At 46.4% G+C, this 15,000-nt stretch overlaps 1 protein-coding gene across 20 annotated transcripts in view; it reads right to left on the reverse strand.

Annotated features, from left to right (window-relative positions):
- Positions 1-9,345, reverse strand: part of nrcama (neuronal cell adhesion molecule a) — a 124,922-nt gene extending 115,577 nt beyond the window's left edge. For 7 of the 20 annotated variants that reach the window (XM_031815615.1, XM_031815619.1, XM_031815613.1 and 4 more), the window contains exon 1: positions 9,058-9,342. The gene's annotated coding sequence lies outside the window, so the exon portion shown is untranslated. Of the gene's footprint in view, positions 1-9,057 lie in introns of all 20 variants that reach the window. The other 13 variants (XM_031815608.1, XM_031815605.1, XM_031815606.1 and 10 more) reach the window with 6 other exon arrangements.
- Positions 9,346-15,000: the final 5,655 nt, after the last annotated feature.

Here is a 15,000-nt window from a genome sequence, read left to right on the forward strand (position 1 = left end):
AGCTGCCAGGCATGGAAGAAATATTTCAGTTTCCCTCCCACATAATGCTGAGTATAGATCTTTGATGCACCACACACACACACACACACACCCCCACACACACACACACACACAAACACACACACACACACAAACACACACACACACACACACGTGGCAGAGGGAAGAATCCGTCACAGACTGACAGAATCTATTATGCTCTCAGAAAACGTGTTTAGTAATCATTGTTATGAGCTTACGTCTGGTTGGTTTATTTAAACGACTCTCAACATGTGACCATAGAAGTCTTAAAGCCATTGGTTGTTTGGGTGAGGAGAGAATGCGGCCTAGTTGAATGGTTACTTTGACCTAAATCTCAGAGCTGAGATAAAGATTTCACTGTTTGGGATAATATTTTGAACCTTCTGTAGGCCTCCTGTACAAGGCATTAAGCTCACCATACTATGTACAAGGCATTAAGCTCACCATACTATGTACAAGGCATTAATCTCACTATACTATGTACAATGCATTAATCTCACTATACTACTGTACAATGCATTAATCTCACTATACTACTGTACAAGGCATTAAACTCACCATACTATGTACAAGGCATTAAACTCACCATACTATGTACAAGGCATTAACATCACCATACTATGTACAAGGCATTAACATCACCATACTATGTACAAGGCATTAACATCACCATACTATGTACAAGGCATTAACATCACCATACTATGTACAAGGCATTAGCATATTATTTGTTCACAGTGAAAAGAACATCTGCCACAAAGTCAAAAATAATGTTTTTTTCCCCACCTAATTAAAGCCAAAAATCAACTTTAAATGAATCAAATCCTCTGATTATTAATTATTATCTTTCATAAACCATCTATAAACCATGTCTGCACTTAGCTCATGACAGACAGAAAGATATTGCAGATTTGCCTCCAAAAACCAACTTTGTCAGTCAATGTCAATTTAAATCCTACCAAATATTGTTTAAACAGTAACCTGTAATCCTCTCCCTTTACAAACTCAACTGGATAAAAAGTTGCAACACCTTACTGTGTGAAGTCCTGATGATCAATTCTTATCTTCCATAAACCTTCATTGTACTAGGAAAGGGAAAGGGGGAGACCTGGTCAGTTGTACAACTGACTGCCTTCAACTGAAATGTGTCTTCTGCATTTCACACAACCCCTCTGAATCAGAGAGGTGCGGGGGGGCTGCCTTAATCCACATCCACGTTTTAGGTGCCCGAGGCTTGTGGCAGATGGAGAGAGAGTTTGGGACAATTTTCCTCGTAACAAACTGCCACATTTCACTCAATGTCAATGTAGATCTCCCCAAATCTTTATTAAACAGCGACCTTTGAACTCTCCAATCACAGACCCCATTGAATGTGGTGATTTCCCAACAAGAGCTTTGGCTTTAATTCGCTCTCTCTGGACATAAGCAGGTCTTACATCTTAAATCAGGAAACAGGCCACCAGTGGCATTTACTGAGCAATTAAAAATGGCACAAACGTCTGAACTGCCAAGACAACAAAGGGTGTGTGTGTGTGTGTGTGTGTGTGTGTGTGTGTGTGTGTGTGTGTGTGTGTGTGTGTATTTCTGCTGAAATACAGCTACTGAAAACTACTGTACTACCAGTCCAGTATAACTCTGGGTCCGTTTCCTCCTTGACCTCCCCACTCACCCATCTGTTGCCCATGGCAATGGGGTGGATCTGAGAGGCTGCTCTGGGGTTTTATCCATCTCTCACTGAGCCACTATTTAAATAACCTGCCAAAGTTGATATTTCAGCACCTCATCTTCAAACACAATCAAAATGGATGAATGATGATGAGAGCAGATATCTATCCAGCATGCATCTACAGAAGCCTCACAGCAGGGGTCTTTATCATTAAGTCATCATAGAGGGCAGAGAGTGGAGGGGGAGGGAGAGTAGGGGAGAGGTGGAGAGACGTAGAGAGGGGAGAGGAATGAGAGCTGGCGAGGGATAGAGCTGGAGAGGAAGAGAGGGGAGAGAGGGGAAAGGAGAGAGGTAGAGAGGGGAAAGAGGAGGGGAGAGCAGAGAGAGGTAGAGAGAGGAGAGAGTAGGAGAGAGATAGAGAGAGGAGAGAGGTAGAGAGAGGAGAGAGTAGGAGAGAGGAGAGAGTAGGAGAGAGATGGAGAGGGGAGAGAGGTAGAGAGAGGAGAGAGTAGGAGAGAGATGGAGAGGGGAGAGAGGTAGAGAGAGGAGAGAGGTGGAGTTAGAGGAAGGAGAGAGGGGGGAAGTGGAGACGGGAGGGAGAAGGGAGAGATGGGGAGAAGGGAGAGGTGGGGAGAAGGGAGAGGTGGGGAGAGGGGAGAGATGGGGAGAGGGGAGAGATGGGGAGAAGGGAGAGATGGGGAGAAGGGAGAGGTGGGGAGAGATGGGGAGAAGGGAGAGATGGGGAGAAGGGAGAGGTGGGGAGAAGGGAGAGGTGGGGAGAGAGATGGAGAGGGGAGAGATGGGGAGAAGGGAGAGGTGGGGAGAAGGGAGAGGTGGGGAGAGATGGGGAGAGGGGAGAGGTGGGGAGAAGGGAGAGGTGGGGAGAGATGGGGAGAGGGGAGAGATGGGGAGAAGGGAGAGATGGGGAGAAGGGAGAGGTGGGGAGAAGGGAGAGGTGGGGAGAGAGATGGAGAGGGGAGAGATGGGGAGAAGGGAGAGGTGGGGAGAAGGGAGAGGTGGGGAGAGATGGGGAGAGGGGAGAGATGGGGAGAAGGGAGAGATGGGGAGAAGGGAGAGATGGGGAGAAGGGAGAGGTGGGGAGAAGGGAGAGGTGGGGAGAGAGATGGAGAGGGGAGAGGTGGGGAGAAGGGAGAGGTGGGGAGAAGGGAGAGGGGGGAGAGGGGGAGAGGTGGAACATGCCATGTCGTCTTTCATTATCCTCATGGTTCACGGCGTTACGCTTCAGAAGAGCTCTGGCACAGCTGGTGCTGTCAACATGTCTCTCCTCTCCTCTCTTCTCTTCTCCTCTCCTCCTGCCAGAGGTGTACCAGGCCAACTCTCTTTGTTCTGTATATGGAGTGTGTGGTAGTTATACTAACCCTCACTGGGTCATCAAAACCATAACTTTCTCCACAAGACCATGGGACCTGGGCAGTGCGTGGGTGACTAGAGATGGGTGGGTGCCCCCTAGACAGTGGCTATATACTGAGAGCTGAGGGCTGGGTGCCCCCCAGACAGTGGCTGTATACTGAGAGCTGAGAGCTGGGTGCCCCCTAGACAGTGGCTGCATACTGAGAGCTGAGGGCTGGGTGCCCCCCAGACAGTGGCTGTATACTGAGAGCTGAGGGCTGGGTGCCCCCTAGACAGTGGCTATAGACTGAGAGCTGAGGGCTGGGTGCCCCCAGACAGTGGCTGTATGCTGAGGGCTGGGTGCCCCCAGACAGTGACTGTATACTGAGAGCTGAGGGCTGGGTGCCCCCAGACAGTGGCTGTATACTGAGAGCTGAGGGCTGGGTCCCCCCCAGACAGTGGCTGTATCTGAGAGCTGAGGGCTGGGAGACTGTGTCCCAAATGGCACCCTATTCCCTATATAATGCACTACTATTGACAGTTAGACACCCCAGTGTAGGAGAAGGGAGGTAGACACCAGGATAGGAGGAGGGAGGTAGACACCAGGGTAGGAGGAGGGAGGTAGACACCAGAATAGGAGGAGGGAGGTAGACACCAGGATAGGAGGAGGGAGATAGACACCAGGGTAGGAGGAGGGAGGTAGACACCAGGGTAGGAGGGAGGTAGACACCAGGGTAGGAGGGAGGTAGACACCAGGGTAGGAGGGAGGTAGACACCAGGGTAGGAGGGAGGGAGACACCAGGCTAGGAGGGGGGTAGGCACCAGGGTAGAATGGAGGTAGACACCAGGGTAGGAGGGAGGTAGACACCAGGGTAGGAGGGAGGTAGACACCAGGGTAGGAGGGAGGTAGACACCAGAGTAGGAGGGAGGTAGACACCAGGGTAGGAGGGAGGTAGACACCAGGGTAGGAGGGAAGTAGACACCAGGGTAGGAGGGAGGTAGACACCAGCGACTACAATCATGGGGTCTTTGTCTTCTGTAATGTCCTCAGGGAACATGTTGAATCTTGACTGAGGGGGAAGTTGGGAACATGTTGAATCTTGATTGAGGGGGAAGATGGGAACATGTTGAATCTTGACTGAGGGAGACGATGGGAACATGTTGAATCTTGACTGAGGGGGAAGATGGGAACATTTTGAATCTTGACTGAGGGGGAAGATGGGAACATGTTGAATCTTGACTGAGGGGGAAGATGGGAACATGTTGAATCTTGACTGAGGGGGAAGATGGGAACATGTTGAATCTTGACTGAGGTGGAAGATGGGAACATGTTGAATCTTGACTGAGGGGGAAGATGGGACCATGTTGTTGAATCTTGACTGAGGGGGAAGATGGGAACATGTTGAATCATGACTGAGGGGGAAGATGGGAACATGATGAATCTTGACTGAGGGGGAAGATGGGAACATGTTGAATCTTGACTGAGGTGGAAGATGGGAACATGTTGAATCTTGACTGAGGTGGAAGATGGGAACATGTTGAATCTTGACTGAGGGAGATGATGGGAACATGTTGAATCTTGACTGAGGGGGAAGATGGGAACATGTTGAATCTTGACTGAGGGGGAAGATGGGAACATGTTGAATCTTGACTGAGGGGGAAGATGGGAACATGTTGAATCATGACTGAGGGGGAAGATAGGAACATGTTGAATCTTGACTGAGGGGGAAGATGGGAACATGTTGAATCTTGACTGAGGGGGAAGATGGGAACATGTTGAATCTTGACTGAGGGGGAAGATGGGAACATGTTGATTCTTGACTGAGGGAGACGATGGGAACATGTTGAATCTTGACTGAGGGGGAAGATGGGAACATGTTGAATCTTGACTGAGGGGGAAGATGGGAACATGTTGAATCTTGACTGAGGGGGAAGATGGGAACATGTTGAATCTTGACTGAGGGGGAAGATGGGAACATGTTGAATCTTGACTGAGGTGGAAGATGGGAACATGTTGAATCTTGACTGAGGGGGAAGATGGGAACATGTTGAATCTTGACTGAGGTGGAAGATGGGAACATGTTGAATCTTGACTGAGGGGGAAGATGGGAACATGTTGTTGAATCTTGACTGAGGGGGAAGATGGGGACATGTTGTTGAATCTTGACTGAGGGGGAAGATGGGAACATGTTGTTGAATCTTGACTGAGGGGGAAGATGGGAACATGTTGTTGAATCTTGACTGAGGGGTAGATGGGAACATGTTGTTGAATCTTGACTGAGGGGGAAAATGGGAACATGTTGAATCTTGACTGAGGGAGACGATGGGAACATGTTGAATCTTGACTGAGGGGGAAGATGGGAACATGTTGAATCTTGACTGAGGGGGAAGATGGGAACATGTTGAATCTTGACTGAGGGGGAAGATGGGAACATGTTGAATCTTGACTGAGGGGGAAGATGGGAACATGATGAATCTTGACTGAGGTGGAAGATGGGAACATGTTGAATCTTGACTGAGGTGGAAGATGGGAACATGTTGAATCTTGACTGAGGGGGAAGATGGGAACATGTTGAATCTTGACTGAGGGGGAAGATGGGAACATGTTGAATCATGACTGAGGGGGAAGATGGGAACATGTTGAATCTTGACTGAGGGGGAAGATGGGAACATGTTGAATCTTGACTGAGGGGGAAGATGGGACCATGTTGTTGAATCTTGACTGAGGGGGAAGATGGGAACATGTTGAATCATGACTGAGGGGGAAGATGGGAACATGATGAATCTTGACTGAGGGGGAAGATGGGAACATGTTGAATCTTGACTGAGGGGGAAGATGGGAACATGTTGTTGAATCTTGACTGAGGGGGAAGATGGGGACATGTTGTTGAATCTTGACTGAGGGGGAAGATGGGAACATGTTGTTGAATCTTGACTGAGGGGGAAGGTGGGAACATGTTGAATCTTGACTGAGGGAGACGATGGGAACATGTTGAATCTTGACTGAGGGAGACGATGGGAACATGTTGAATCTTGACTGAGGGAGACGATGGGAACATGTTGAATCTTGACTGAGGGAGACGATGGGAACATGTTGAATCTTGACTGAGGGGGACGATGGGAACATGATCCCATATAAAGACTCTGTCTTATGTTAATGTCTTACACAATAACAGTTAGTTGAGCTGACCGTTAGTCCTGGTTGGGGTTCAAAGCTGGGAAGTAGAGTTATGGATAACCAGGATCAACTCTGACCTCTGGTTATATCCTACAGCCCAGGCTCAGAGTTTTCCCTGGTCACGTCTCAGGGTCACATCTCCCTATGTATGACCGATGCCGTAACCCACACCACAAAGGACAACATTTGGAAACAGCATCATGAAACAGCTCACATGCTGCAAACCCCTTCAAACCCCACACAGACAAACACAGTGACATTTATAAAACCCCTTCAAACCCCACACAGACAAACACAGTGACATTTATAAAACCCCTTCAAACCCCACACAGACAAACACAGTGATATTCATAAAACCCCTTCAAACCCCACACAGACAAACACAGTGACATTTATAAAACCCCTTCAAACCCCACACAGACAAACACAGTGACATTCATAATAGCTATTTATTTCCTCCCACTACACCAGTTCTCAGGCTTTTCCCAAAGTAGCATATCACAACAACCATGGAATCATCATCAGCACCATGTGGGGTCTACGAATCAGAGGATCTCACACACACACACACACACACACACACACACACACACACACACACACACACACACACACACACACACACACACACACCAGAGAATAATGCCACCGGACATCTGTCAACATGTCACCAATCAAACACACCCTGGTATATACAGAATTCATCCTTGTCCTGGTCACTACAGAAATATCTCAAAACATCTGTTCAATCGCCCTTACCAACGGATTATTGACTTGTGTTTAACTTTTCATTTTTTACCAGATTATAATTTGGGAAGGGGGACTTGTTGTCAACATGTCAAACAAATATCTATATTCAGTATCAGCATGAAATAATATCAGCCTCACAATGGGACCATAATATGGCTCTACATGGGACCATAATATGGCTCTACATGGGACCATAATATGGCTCTACATGGGACCATAATATGGCTCTACATGGGACCATAATATGGCTCTACATGGGACCATAATATGGCTCTACATGGGACCATAATATGGCTCTACATGGGACCATAATATGGCTCTACATGGGACCATAATATGGCTCTACATGGGACCATAATATGGCTCTACATGGGACCATAATATGGCTCTACATGGGACCATAATATGGCTCTACATGGGACCATAATATGGCTCTACATGGGACCATAATATGGCTCTACATGGGACCTTAATATGGCTCTACATGGGACCATAATATGGCTCTACATGGGACCATAATATGGCTCTACATGGGACCATAATATGGCTCTACATGGGACCTTAATATGGCTCTACATGGGACCATAATATGGCTCTACATGGGACCATAATATGGCTCTACATGGGACCATCTGATAAGGCCTACTGTAGTCAGTAGAAACATAACAGTGGCCTACTGTAGTCAGTAGAAACATAACAGTGGCCTACTGTAGTCAGTAGAAACATAACAGTGGCCTACTGTAGTCAGTAGAAACATAACAGTGGCCTACTGTAGTCAGTAGAAATATAACAGTGGCCTACTGTAGTCAGTAGAAACATAACAGTGGCCTACTGTAGTCAGTAGAAACATAATAGTGGCTTACTGTAGTCAGTAGAAACATAACAGTGGCCTACTGTAGTCAGTTGAAACATAACAGTGGCCTACTGTAGTCAGTAGAAATATAACAGTGGCCTACTGTAGTCAGTAGAAACATACATAGTGCCTACATAGTGCACTACTTTTGGCCAGTGCCTTTTGGGACGCAAGCATATACTGTGTGTGAAGCATTTGCATTGCTGTTTGGAGTCAATCGAGCTCAGGGGATTCTACCTGTGAGATCCCCCTGATGTTCTGAACCTCACAGATGGTGATGATGTGGAGTTGGGGGGAATCTATAGCCCACGTCAGCTTTACTCGGTATAGCAGGCCTTGACCTATATAACATGACACCAACCACAGACTAGGCCTACAACGGTATTATTATACTACTGGGAATAAACGTCTCGTTAATCGTTATTGGTCGTTACCGCGTGTCACGATGCAAAGGGCAGAGAGCACATTCATAGGTCGCATGCATAAAAGAGCCTAGAATAATTGCTGCAGCGTGAAATGTCTGTGTCGGTCTACGTGGTTGCTGCACCCCGCTTTCTCCTCTCAAATGTCTCATATCTTTACGACACATAGGCCTATATAGGCCTCATCCCTAAACTGTTACCTAATTGATAGGCTTCCAATAGGGAATTCATTCACGATTATATAATTTACAGCTGGCCAATGCCATTGATAGACTGTTGACATCAATAACCTAATCCCTTGAACTATAATGCCGGCCGGCAAAACATATTTTCTCCACACAAAGGATGGAATATAGCATAATAAATGAATTAATATGGTAAATTAAATAATAATTATCATCACACGATAAGCAGCCACCACAAACTAGACAACGACAATAATGTATTTTATCATAGCTTAGAGACGCTCTGAATCACATTGCCGCTTATTGATGCCTGTGTTGTCCTTTGATTAAATGATGTTCCTTTCATCTCTAAAAACACCGACAAAATGTCGAGGCTCCATATTCACACCTGACGCCAACAACATAAATATCAGCAACATCATCGGTTTCTATGGGAAATCCACAACTGGACCGCCACCCCATCCTCTCTTGGACTTGACACATCCATCCACTGCACCAAACGCGCATTATTCACATAGCAAAGCAGCGAGGATTTCATCATACATACACAGCACAGCCTACACAAGACAACAGCAGAAAAAAATCACAACCACCAGCAGAAAAATTAAATTAAATGAGCCCACAAATCTCACCTGTTAAAGCAAACGTGGACAGGGTTTTCCCTCTTCTCGCAGCTGTAGGAATAGAAGAGGATGAGTTGTTTTTTGTCTCCTGTCTCCGGGCAGTGCTCTGACTCGTTCCCTGCTGCAGCCTCACAGCCTGTGGTCCTCTGCTCCGTTCTCCGGTTCTAGCACCAGCTCCCTCTTCCCGAGCCGCTGTCAAACGAGCAGCGCTCTTGCTGCCGCCGTCTCGCGCACGCGCAACCCACCGCTCCGGTGCAGGAAGAATGCAGGAGCTCAGGAACGAACGGAGCGCGCAGCTGCAGCGACCCCGGCTAATGAGCGGCTGAGACCGGACCTGCAGACAGATGGATGGATGATTGGAAGAAAGAAAAAAATATTGAAAAAAGATGGATGATGATTAAAAAAAAAGATGACAAATAATAGATGGATGATGGTGTGCTGTGGATAAAACAATAATTGTGCAGCAGTAGACCTTTTATATCTGCCCTATGAATTAGTCATGTTTGGTGATAAAGATTAGCACTCTGTCGGCTAGGCTTGGTGTTTTCACGGACTGTTAGGATACTGCTATAGGCTGGGAATCCAGACCCCAAAATAGGAACGTTTTGTACAGGACCATATTTCATATGGGGAGGGGGGGTTAGGGGGATATGATGAACATATTGTGAGAGAATCACTGGTGATTTTGGACTTATCTGTTCCAAAAGATCAAATTCTGGAAGAAAAAAAAGGTAGGCTGACAGTAGGACACACGTGCCATCGTCACCAGCCATAGGACAGGTGGCTAATGGGAGTCGTTTAAACCTGTGGTTCTCAATTTGCGACCCAATATTCGCCAAAATACAATCTGGAAAACAAGGTAACAACATTCCTATCTCATTCACTGTCAATAATATAATTTTGCCCATATTCTTGATGAAGAATGTTAATAGACTCACTAGTTTGAGACCACAAAATCAACCAAAATGGCGCTGTTAATAGTCCTATATTAAAAGTATTGTGATTGCAGAAAAACATTTCTGAGATTAAATTATTTAAAAGTAGGAATTCATTTGAATTTTTTTACCTGGTTTATGTGTTAAAGTTCAGACTGTTTTTTTCTTTACTCAGACAAGGAGACAAGGAGACTCCCGTGACCCACAAGTTGAACATCGCAGGTCTAAACACATCTCCATGTAAATAGTAGTGAGTGTCAAACGCTTTAGTGCATCTCCATATCACATTACCGTTATTAGATTAGACTGGTATTTGATTAGACTGGGTTGAGTGAGGACAAGGATGAACTCACACGCTCCCTTACACTCAGGCACACACAGTAGCCTATACAGACATCTTTATCATTATGTAAATGGTTCCCTCATCTTAGTCTGGAGCTGTCCAACCATGTCCCAACATTAGTCTACAGTCTCATTCATAACTGTCCAACCATGTCCCAACATTAGTCTACAGTCTCATTCATAACTGACCATGTCTCAACATTAGTCTACAGTCTCATTCATAACTGTCCAACCATGTCCCAACATTAGTCTACAGTCTCATTCATAATTGTCTGACCATGTCCCAACATTAGTCTCCAGTCTCATTCATAATTGTCCAACCATGTCCCAACATTAGTCTCTACAGTCTCATTCATAACTGACCATGTCCCAACATTATTCTACAGTCTCATTCATAACTTTCCAACCATGTCCCAACATTAGTCTACAGTCTCATTCATAACTGACCATGTCCCAACATTAGTCTACAGTCTCATTCATAACTGACCATGTCCCAACATTAGTCTACAGTCTCATTCATAACTGTCCAACCATGTCCCAACATTAGTCTACAGTCTCATTCATAACTTTAAACCATGTCCCAACATTAGTCTACAGTCTCATTCATAACTGACTATGTCCCAACATTAGTCTACAGTCTCATTCATAACTGACAATGTCCCAACATTAGTCTACAGTCTCATTCATAACTGACCATGTCCCAACATTAGTCTACAGCCTCATTCATAACTGTCCAACCATGTCCCAACATTAGTCTACAGTCTCATTCATAACTGTCCAACCATGTCCCAACATTAGTCTACAGTCTCATTCATAACTGTCCAACCATGTCCCAACATTAGTCTACAGTCTCATTCATAACTTTAAACCATGTCCCAACATTAGTCTACAGTCTCATTCATAACTGACTATGTCCCAACATTAGTCTACAGTCTCATTCATAACTGACCATGTCCCAACATTAGTCTACAGCCTCATTCATAACTGTCCAACCATGTCCCAACATTAGTCTACAGTCTCATTCATAACTGTCCAACCATGTCCCAACATTAGTCTACAGTCTCATTCATAACTGTCCAACCATGTCCCAACATTAGTCTACAGTCTCATTCATAATTGTCTGACCATGCCCCAACATTAGTCTCTACAGTCTCATTCATAACTGTCCAACCATGTCCCAACATTAGTCTACAGTTTCATTCATAACTTTCCAACCATGTCCCAACATTAGTCTACAGTCTCATTCACAACTGTCTGACCAGAAAGATGTCCAGGGTCCCTACTCATCTGCGTGAATGTGCCTTAGGCATGCTGCAAGGAGGTATGAGGATTACAGATGTGACCAGGGCAAAACATTGCAATGTCCGTACTGTGAGACACGTAAGACAGCGCTACAGGGAGACAGGACGGACAGCTGATCATCCTCGCAGTGGCAGACCACTTGTAACAACACCTGCACAGGATCGGTACATCTGAACAATACACCTGTGGGACAGGTACAGGATGGCAACAACAACTGCCCGAGTTACACCAGGAACGTTGTAAGGCAGGTCCTCACCAGACATCACCGGCAACAATGTCGCCTATGGGCACAAACCCACCGTCGCTGGACCAGACAGGACTGGCAAAAAGTGCTCTTCACTGACGAGTTGTGGTTTTGTCTCACCGACCCATGTGGTCGGATTCGCGTTTATCGTCGAAGGAATGAGCATTACACAGAGGCCTGTATTCTGGAGGGTTGGATTTGGAGTTGGAGGGTCCGTCATGGTCTGGGGCGGTGTGTCACAGCATCATCGGACTGAGCTTGTTGTCATTGCAGGCAATCTCAAAGCTGTGCGTTACAGGGAAGACATCCTCCTCCCTCATGTGGTACCCTTCCTGCAGGCTCATCCTGACATGACCCTCCAGCATGACAATGCCACCAGCCATACTGCTCGTTCTGTGCGTGATTTCCTGCAAGACAGGAATGTCAGTGTTCTGCCATGGCCAGCGAAGAGCCCGGATCTCAATCCCATTGAGCACGTCTGGAACGTGTTGGATCAGCGGGTGAGGGCTAGGGCCATTCCCCCCAGAAATGTCCTGGAACTTGCAGGTGCCTTGGTGGAAGAGTGGGGTAACATCTCACAGCAAGAACTGGCAAATCTGGTGCATTCCATGAGGAGATGCACTGCAGTACTTAATGCAGCTGGTGGCCACACCAGATAATGACTGTTACTTTAGATTTTGACCCCCCCTTGTTCAGGGACACATTATTCTATTTCTGTTAGTCACGAGTCTGTGGAACTTGTTCAGTTTATGTCTCAGTTGTTGAATATTGTTATGTTCATACAAAAATGTACACATGTTAAGTTTGCTGAAAATAAGCACAATTGACAGTGAGAGGACGTTTCTTTTTTTGCTGAATTTACACACACACACGTATGTATGTAGGCACACACACACGTATGTATGTAGGCACACACACACACGTATGTATGTAGGCACACACACACACGTATGTATGTAGGCACACACACACGTATGTATGTAGGCACACACACACACGTATGTATGTAGGCACACACACACACGTATGTATGTAGGCACACACACACACGTATGTATGTAGGCACACACACACACGTATGTATGTAGGCACACACACACACGTATGTATGTAGGCACACACACACACGTATGTATGTAGGCACACACACACACGTATGTATGTAGGCACACACACACACGTATGTATGTAGGCACACACACACACGTATGTATGTAGGCACACACACACACGTATGTATGTAGGCACACACACACACGTATGTATGTAGGCACACACACACACGTATGTATGTAGGCACACACACACACGTATGTATGTAGGCACACACACACACGTATGTATGTAGGCACACACACACACGTATGTATGTAGGCACACACACACACGTATGTATGTAGGCACACACACACACGTATGTATGTAGGCACACACACACACGTATGTATGTAGGCACACACACACACGTATGTATGTAGGCACACACACACACACACGTATGTATGTAGGCACACACACACACGTATGTATGTAGGCACACACACACACGTATGTATGTAGGCACACACACACAAAGTCAAATCATTATGATATGTATAAAAGTGTTCTTCAGGTGAATTCAAATATTTTTGCGTTGATCAATTCCCTAAGTGGGTTTATTTCCCAGTTCCTCCCCTGCAGGTGACCATAATGGTAAATGAATGGAGGTAGTGAATATGCTACTGGCTGTCCTGTTACATCTGTACCATTGAAGCTGAGATATCCAGGGGGGATTTCCTGTACTAGTAGGTGTATAGTGTCTCTTCCATAAATGGTCTCACAGACAGTCTGCAGGGTATGACCATGTTTGGTCACAGACAGTCTGCAGGGTATGACCATGTTTGGTCACAGACAGTCTGCAGGGTATGACCATGTTTGGTCACAGACAGTCTGCAGGGTATGACCATGTTTGGTCACAGACAGTCTGCAGGGTATGACCATGTTTGGTCACAGACAGTCTGCAGGCTATGACCATGTTTGGTCACAGACAGTCTGCAGGGTATGACCATGTTTGGTCACAGACAGTCTGCAGGGTATGACCATGTTTGGTCACAGACAGCCTGCAGGGTATGACCATGTTTGGCCACAGACAGTCTGCAGGGTATGACCATGTTTGGTCACAGACAGTCTGCAGGGTATGACCATGTTTGGTCACAGACAGTCTGCAGGGTATGACCATGTTTGGTCACAGACAGTCTGCAGGGTATGACCATGTTTGGTCACAGACAGTCTGCAGGCTATGACCATGTTTGGTCACAGACAGTCTGCAGGGTATGACCATGTTTGGTCACAGACAGTCTGCAGGGTATGACCATGTTTGGTCACAGACAGTCTGCAGGCTATGACCATGTTTGGTCACAGACAGTCTGCAGGGTATGACCATGTTTGGTCACAGACAGTCTGCAGGGTATGACCATGTTTGGTCACAGACAGTCTGCAGGGTATGACCATGTTTGGTCACAGACAGTCTGCAGGGTATGACCATGTTTGGTCACAGACAGTCTGCAGGGTATGACCATGTTTGGTCACAGACAGTCTGCAGGGTATGACCATGTTTGGTCACAGACAGTCTGCAGGCTATGACCATGTTTGGTCACAGACAGTCTGCAGGGTATGACCATGTTTGGTCACAGACAGTCTGCAGGGTATGACCATGTTTGGTCACAGACAGTCTGCAGGGTATGACCATGTTTGGTCACAGACAGTCTGCAGGGTATGACCATGTTTGGTCACAGACAGTCTGCAGGGTATGACCATGTTTGGTCACAGACAGTCTGCAGGGTATGACCATGTTTGGTCACAGACAGTCTGCAGGGTATGACCATGTTTGGTCACAGACAGTCTGCAGGGTATGACCATGTTTGGTCACAGACAGTCTGCAGGGTATGACCATGTTTGGTCACAGACAGTCTGCAGGGTATGACCATGTTTGGTCACAGACAGTCTGCAGGGTATGACCATGTTTGGTCACAGACAGTCTGCAGGCTATGACCATGTTTGGTCACAGACAGTCTGCAGGGTATGACCATGTTTGGTCACAGACAGTCTGCAGGCTATGACCATGTTTGGTCACAGACAGTCTGCAGGGTA

Source organism: Oncorhynchus kisutch, unplaced genomic scaffold, assembly GCF_002021735.2.
Source record: "Oncorhynchus kisutch isolate 150728-3 unplaced genomic scaffold, Okis_V2 Okis09a-Okis19a_hom, whole genome shotgun sequence".
NCBI lineage: Eukaryota > Metazoa > Chordata > Actinopteri > Salmoniformes > Salmonidae > Oncorhynchus > Oncorhynchus kisutch.